Source organism: Sycon ciliatum, chromosome 1 (assembly GCF_964019385.1).
Source record: "Sycon ciliatum chromosome 1, ocSycCili1.1, whole genome shotgun sequence".
NCBI classification, from domain to species: Eukaryota; Metazoa; Porifera; class Calcarea; order Leucosolenida; family Sycettidae; genus Sycon; species Sycon ciliatum.
In genome coordinates this window covers 7,607,499-7,615,438 of record NC_088643.1, presented here as the reverse complement: position 1 = coordinate 7,615,438, position 7,940 = coordinate 7,607,499, and the positions used below count along the sequence as shown (strand labels likewise).

General features: G+C 45.0%; 1 long non-coding RNA gene across 1 annotated transcript; it reads left to right on the top strand.

The window, feature by feature from the left end:
- Positions 1-1,092: 1,092 nt before the first annotated feature.
- Positions 1,093-4,407, top strand: LOC135806813 (uncharacterized). The gene is made up of 2 exons (XR_010551293.1): positions 1,093-1,524; positions 4,020-4,407. It is a non-coding gene; the product is annotated as an uncharacterized LOC135806813 (long non-coding RNA).
- Positions 4,408-7,940: the final 3,533 nt, after the last annotated feature.

The window sequence follows — 7,940 nt, the reverse complement described above, 5'->3', positions numbered from 1 at the left end:
GGCTGTACCATGGTGAGCTAGTGCACTGAGGTTGCTGGTAGGGTTTGGGAATGCTGTGTGGTGTTTGCAAGTACCTGGGAAGAGATCTTGCTGTGGTGTGTGTGGCGTTGGTGTATTCTTTGGAATGGCGAACTGTCTCCACAATCCAGTTGGAAGGACCAGGTACTGAGGGTTTGGAGGCACTCATAATGTGTACTGTTACCATTATGGGTGTCCTTCCAGCTGCCCTTTAAAAGAATAATGCAGGGTTCAGCTGGTCCCGGGTAGTAAGTCATTCCACAAAAAAAGATTAAAGAAAGAGAAAAAAGAATGACCCTGTGCGGGCGGGAAGTCATTCTGCATTAAAAAAGAAGGAAAAAAAGAAGAAGAAAAGAAAGAAAAGAAGAATGACTCACCGGTGCTTGACGACAAAAAAAAGAATGTGGTGGGCTCCGTGCCTGCAGCATGCATGTCGTGTTTCACTGAGGCTCAGTCCCAGTGCCCGCTTTCTTTTTCATTTGGTCCCATGCACGCACGGTTGGGCCGAGTACATATGATACGCACATCATTGCTGTGCGTATCACTCATGATTTCATACTTTTCTATGGCCAGTTCCATGGCTGGAAACCTGGATCTGTTTGAGACTATCTGAGATGTCCAAACTCCGGAGGTCCGTGGTGTTGTATTTTTCAACACTGCGGGGTTCGACGCTATTTCCGAACACATATTATTTCCTTTTTCTTTTGTTGTTGGCCTAGGATGATACGCTGCACTGGTTGGTGTCTATTGGACATCTGTGCATGCTGAGGCCATTTCCACTGTCTTGAAGTGTGCGTGCGTGCGTGCCCGCGTTTTTGGCAGTGTGTGTTTAATGGTTTCTTTTTCTTTGTGTTTGCACTTTTGCTTGTTTATGGAAGGATATCGGAGAGCCGGAGGAAGCTGTACCAGGTACAGCTGGTTGGAGTCAAGTGGATCCGCGAGAAAAAAGAAGGACAATATTGAAGTCCAGCTTGAAGTAAGTAACTGAGTTTAGAAGACCACAGCTGTTTTCCACTGAGTTGTGTTAGCCTACAATCTTAGTACAGGACACTGTCAGGGACTGTTGATGATTACGCCTCTTTCACGGGCAAACAAAACACAATTTGCCATGGTGGAGAAAAAGTACACAATACAAATACTGGCGAAACAATTTCATGAAAACAGTCGATGCGCCAAGCCAGCTGAGTGGGTCTTTTTATTTTTTTCGCGGGAAAGTTTATGTGGTGAACTGTGTTGGTAAAGATGAAGATGTCAGTCAATGAAATTTGCTATATTTCTTGTGTCTAACCAACCCTGTACGGATCGAACTGACGATTCCCGAGTGCGACAAATGTCCTGAAGTCTGCTCCTATTAGCTAGGTATCTAGAAATTTCAACTTGAGTGTCAAGTGAAGACTTTGCCAGTTGCAGATGAGGGAATTCTCGCTTCACGATTTTCCTGGTGTGTGGAGATACGTCGGAATGCCGACCCACCACACCCGACATGATGCTTCGGCCGGAATGCAGGTTGGTGCAGATAATTGCCTAATAATATATGTCAAAGCGTGTATACCTTTCCTTTCGTTGCATGCTTGGTTAATCCGACGGCACGAAATTATAGACATTTCGAAATTAACTTGAATATTATTTGGTCGTTGTATATCTTAGTAGTATCTATTCGAAGTGGCTTATGCGAACATTTTTGGCTGGTTTGCATGATTTGCATGCCCATTAATGCAGCTGCAGGCCATGCTGATGTCTACGCGAACAAGCACATAATAATAAACGAGAGAGCTTGGAAGCTCAGGGCCCTGCGCTATGCTTTGTTGCCTAGCTCATCGTGCATGTTGGTGGAACTGATGGAAATGCTTTTTCCTTTGATTAGCTACATCATTGTATTGCAAAAACAGTTTAATGAGATACTGAAGTAACGTCTTCTGCATAGCTATGGGACCGGCGCTGACTCTGCCGATCACGGGCGTTCTGGAGTCGACGGGATGTCTGTCCTGACGTTTCCTGGGACCGGCGCTGACTCTGCCGATCACGGGCGTTCTTCTTCTTCTTATTATTATTATACTGACGGCAACTAACATCCCTTCTTATTGTATTTACTCGTCTCCCTACTTCGTATTTCTTTCCATACAGCAGGGAGTCGTTTACATAATAATTATGACTCCCTGCTATACATCTACATGACTGTATATACGTTATAATTATTATGCTATCGGCCTACATGCGATTCCCGGGCTGGTCGACAGGCGGCCCAGCCAGCCTGCTAGTGGGATCTCGGCCTCGCACACAAATCCACACAAAATGTTACTGCACTGAATGCATTCCCCCGATACACTTCGCATATATACTCATTCTCTTGTTGGTACCGTACCCTTGATGGTACGGGACAGGTACGGGATAGCGCCAGGCATTTCGATGGCACAAACAAACAAAAATATCGGGGCCAGCTGTCTTTGCTAGTACGGTACAGTACGGGACAGATACGGGATAGCGCCAGGCGTGACACAAACAAACAAACAAACAAACAAATAAACAAACAAACAAACAAACACCAAATTAAAGCTGTGTGGACCCTGGCTAGCGCCAGACGTTACTGAAGTAACGTCTTCTGCATAGCTACGGGAATAAAATGTCTTAGTATTCCCTGTCAGTTTGTGCCTTTTTGTCGCGCTCGCCGACTGTATATGATCTAGCGACATTGGTACATGGTGGACAGTTAGTCATAACTCGCATTTTGTCCTTATTCTTTTTATCCATGATTACATTGGCTCACCATCCGAGTTTATTTATATATTTGTGATAGGGCAATATGTAATGTACACACACACACACACACACACACACACACACACACACACACACACACACACACACACACACACACACACATACACACACCACCACACACACAGTGACACACACACCACACGCACACCCGCACACACCATCACATTACGACAAAATCAAGGCAATGCCGGCGAAGCTCTATAATTTTCTTGTGCCGCGTGCTAGGAGCATAATGGCATTGCCCGATAGTTTGGAGTTGACAGGAGGGCATGCACATCGAAACCACGCCTTGTCAACGACCCGTTCTTGCTCAGTTTTAACGACCACACTCAGCCAAAGAAACAAAACAACAACGAAGCACAACGACACACCAACGCTGATGTGGCATCGCAAATCCCGTACCGTGCACGCAGGCACTAGGTTGCAACAGAAAAAAGACGCGCTGCAAGCGTGCCAAGCAGCGAGTGAGTACAGAACGCGTACTAATGCCAGTCATGGCAACGGAAGATATGGAGATCGACCCGCGCATGGTTCGATCGAGAGCAGAGTACGAAAAAAAGCACACATTCAAAGTTCAAACTGTGCAACAGAAGCAGAAGAGGAAAACGAAAATGAACACTTGTCGTGAAGTGAAGTGCTTCTGTCCAAGGGTGCTTGCACCCGACGGGGTGACAGCGCCCCTAGTCAGACAATACAAGGCAAACGAAATAGAAATTAGCTGAGTCACAGCGCGGGACTCCGAAACGAAAACCGGTGAGTATGTAAATATTAATTGTTTCGTACCTGCTGTACAACGTAACAATTGCTCAAATTCGTAACGTATTTCAAACTAGCACTCGTAGAATTGTAGTGCGAATGTGCCACTCGATTATAGTAACAACGACAAAGAGATACTCTTCTAAACACCCGATAATAGCACTTGGTGTAAATGGGTTCCCATGTTCACACACACATACACACACACACACACACCACACACACGCACACACCATCACATTACGACAAAATCAAGGCAATGCTGGCGAAGCTCTATAATTTTCTTGTGCCGCGTGCTAGGAGCATAATGGCATTGTCCGATAATAGCACTTGGTGTAAATGGGTTCCCATATTTGTGAAGTACATGTATTATTCGGTTGCTGGCTATCAATTGTGCTGTGAGCATGGCAGAGTGAGGTCTTCCAGCTTTGTTGGTGTTTGCTCTATCTTGTGTTTACGCTCTGCAGAAAGGATCATATGTAGTGCCTTCTCAGCATTACATTACATCCATTGCGTAGCAGCAATGTGCCATCCTTCCGCGACTTAGGTGGAATGACGTGCAAGTGGTGCTCCAGGGTCAACTTCAATTTGCCCAGCACGTATGCCGCTAGCTTGGGGTCAGCAGCTGGGTGCAAAGTCTCTGTATACAAATCGTGCACTGTCGTCAACAATATGGCATCCTTGTCCAGCAATTCCCGTCCTGTAGCGGCAATGACTATAATATTGGGGAAATCACTCTCGGCACCTTCCGTGCTGTACTGAGAGATGATGCTTCGCAATTGGTGGTCTGTGCTTGGTGCATTGTCGGCAGGGAGCATGTCAATTTGCTTTTGGTAGCAGCGTCTACAAAATCGACTCTCGTCTGAAATCCTGACATGGTGCATGCTACGCAACACATGCTCTGCAAGCTGAAAGTTTGGTGACTTCCGCCTGTGTTCTGGTGTGAGTCTCGACTTACACCAAGCACATGTTGCATGGCCCACACACTGCTGGTAATGGGTTGGGCACAGAAGCGGTTCGCACTGTTCTTTCAGACTGCGCACGCGCAGTTTGTTTGCAGGACAGTGTACGGATGCCGCTCCGCTGCAATCATGTACACTGCATGTGCTTTGGCTGACTGGTGGCTTATTTTCTTTCGCTGCTGTGCATACTTGGCGTCGTAGTGCTTTGACGCACTTGCAATAAATGCATTGGCCTGACGTGATGGATGTGCATGTGTGTAGCTTTTGCCAATCTGACAGCATTGAGTCATGTGTAAATCGCTTGTCAGATGGCACTTTGGAGCAAATGCTTCATTCTGGGCCACATGGTCGTCAAGTATGTATGCTTGTGCCAGTTGTGGCATTGCTGGGTCTTCCTGCCGCTGACATCTGTGCACACATGCATGGAAAATATACGTAAAAACACTAGTTAGAAATCACGTCACCAGAGGCATGCCCTTTTTTCGGCCAGAACATAACTTCCGCTCCAATGTCACAAAGACTTACTCTTTCGATACGTCCAGCATAGAAGCAGCGAAATGCCTGGTTAATTCGGTGGCACGAAATTATAGGTCGGGCGACGAAATTTCGACGAAAAAAGGAAAAGAGACAAACCGACGTGTAGCGACACCAAACTACAGAATTTCGTCGTTCTTGAAGAACTCATAACAGAAAAAGGTGAAAGGCGACTACTGAATCCTCGAGTGTGACGAATAACTCCGAGAAAGCGTGAGACTGGCCAGCACGTACATACATGAAAACGATCGTATGTTGAGAATGCCTTGAGAAAAGTGCCCAAAAAGGGTGCATCTGAAAAATAGAACTCTGTGTTCCGACGTGATTTTTCAAATCTGGCGCATCGACTGAAAAGAAGAATGTGTTTTAATTATCGTCATCAACAGTGAAATACTTTTAAGATGACGATGATTATTACATGTTTAGAACCAACTCGTAAAAACTCCAAGTCAATCTCCCATTGACACAAAGCTCGTTTATTTAAGGGGGCTCAGTACTTCTGCGCGCGCATCGAAATCTGGGCATGATTTTATGCAAAATTTCGCGTTTGAAAACATTTTGTCCGCGGCTGGAGAAAGTTTTTTTGCGAGAAATAGTCGTGTTCAAAAGTTTATTTTGCGAGAATTCAAAGAAACTGCAGTCCTTGAACAGTTTGAACGTTTTGTGTTTTCCATTTGGTTTGCTGGATGTCGGCGATCGATGGAGTTTCGCGTCAAGTACTTGTAGTTATCAATAGGCACGGCCGTTTTCGTGGGCGCTCAGGAACAAAGCGTGTTCAATCTTCTTCAGGTCAAGCTTCTTCAGGTCGTGTAGTTCTAACTTCCAGCTCAGATATGCCCTTTTCTCAGTCTCGCCTGCCAGTGAAGACAAGTAAACCTGCAAGATTGTCCAGAGCCCAGCTACCAGTGATACATGTACCAGTCTCAGAACGCAGGTAAGTGACATGCTTCTCTCAAGTTCAAGTGCATCCACTTGAGTGGCACTTGGAACGATATCTATTTTTTCTTTTCCAGTCGCCAGATAAAAATGTTACTGACGACTGTGAGAGAAAAACTGGTCTTGTACCTGCAGTACCTGGAGATAGTGGAGTCAGAGTGTAGTGTCTGCAAGTAGGGACTTGATCTCTGTGAGTAATGAGTGTGGTCTGGAACAGCCAGTATATATATAAACAGCATAGGGACATGCCAGTGAAGTGTTCTATGTGTGGGCAGGAGAATTTGGTCAGACATCTGAGTCTCATGCTGGATGGAGTGGAAAGCATGGATCCTATGAACTCTAAGGCTGCACTGGGTGAGTTCTGACATGTGCCTGTGTTTCTCAGGAGAAGGCTGTGGGTTCAAGGTAGTATGGCTGTGCTTGTATCATTGAACTATGACAGGAATCTGTATAATATTATAAAAATGAATATTGAAATATTGGCAATATGCCTTGTAGAACAACTTGAGCAGAGACAGTCACAGACACGTAATATTATGCATGGTCAAGTTGCCACATTTTCATGAGCTCGGCCTTGACCTAGACTGTAAATGCAGCATAAAATTGTGTTATGCATGTTGTGAAGAACTGCAATATTACCCAGGCAAGGCAAGGCAAGGAATGTCAACTGAAATCATGAATCACAGCAGTACACATTGCAGCACTAGTCAGGCTTCTGTCACAGTCTCAGCAAACAAGCTGGAGTGGGAGTTTCGCTGCACCATGGGTGTTTGTAGAAGTCTACTTCAACAACAACAACAACAACAACAACGTTATATATCATGCCTACAGGTACAATCATCTGGTGTTGGCATTTGAGAGGAATCAGGGAACTGGCATCCTTGGATTATTGCACGAACCGGGTGGCGATGGGCGTGTGCTAGTCACAACGAGTTCTGCTATTGCAAAACGCATAACACATCATCTAGCATCTGGAAGACCCAACACCAACACCCCTATTTTACACACTGCTCCAGACCGCACAAGTACTCCAGCAGCTGCAGGAGGTGCAGCATCGTCCCCACTTTCTACCACTCGTGATGATGCTGCAGTTATCTGCTCAAACATTCACGTTGTGCTGCACACTGGAGGCGCGAACTCACAATACCAACAGTGGCTGCTAGCCATCGCATCCAGCAGTAACCAAGCAACTCAAGTTGCTCATTGAAAGCGTTATACTTATAATCCGTTGTTTTGTACATTGATATACCCATGCATGTATGTATGTATGTATGTACATTATAGTATTATTATTATTATCAAATTTTTGATAGGGCAATCCCCACAGGCCTAGGCTAAGGCCTTCTTACAGGGTACCCTAGAAAATGTATGTACATACTCACAATATACAACAAAGATGTGAATAACACAATTCAGTTGTGACTGTTGCATGGGGTATTGTCTGGGATTGGTCTATAGCAAATGCTTCTCGCCCTACATAGTCAAAGTGAAGCTTGAATGAAGTCGATACACTCATTTTGTCAACAATGCTGAATCTGACTTTCAAGTTGAATATGCAAAATCCGTCACAAATTTTGTTTCTCACGGAGAAACGAGATGGTGGACATAAAAATCTATTTTTGTAGAGCCTTCCTATGGCCTTGAAGAGCAGATAATGACCATAAAATGGACCATGTTATTGTCTCGATTCTCCACTATTCAAACAAGTCTAAAGATCGGTCTGCTGAAATACGCGTTTTGCCAAATCACATTCTGGGCTACCTTGGCCTCTCACAGTGGTCTGGTCATATGTTGTGGACATTTTCCAAAGGAGACAGTATTGTAGGCCCCTCCATACCCACTTTCAGGATTTTTGAAGCATTACCAACTGGAATTTTACGCCTTTAGTGAGAAATCATTGAATTTTTGCCGAAAAACATAGGTACAATAACACCCCCATAGCTGGGGAACCACATA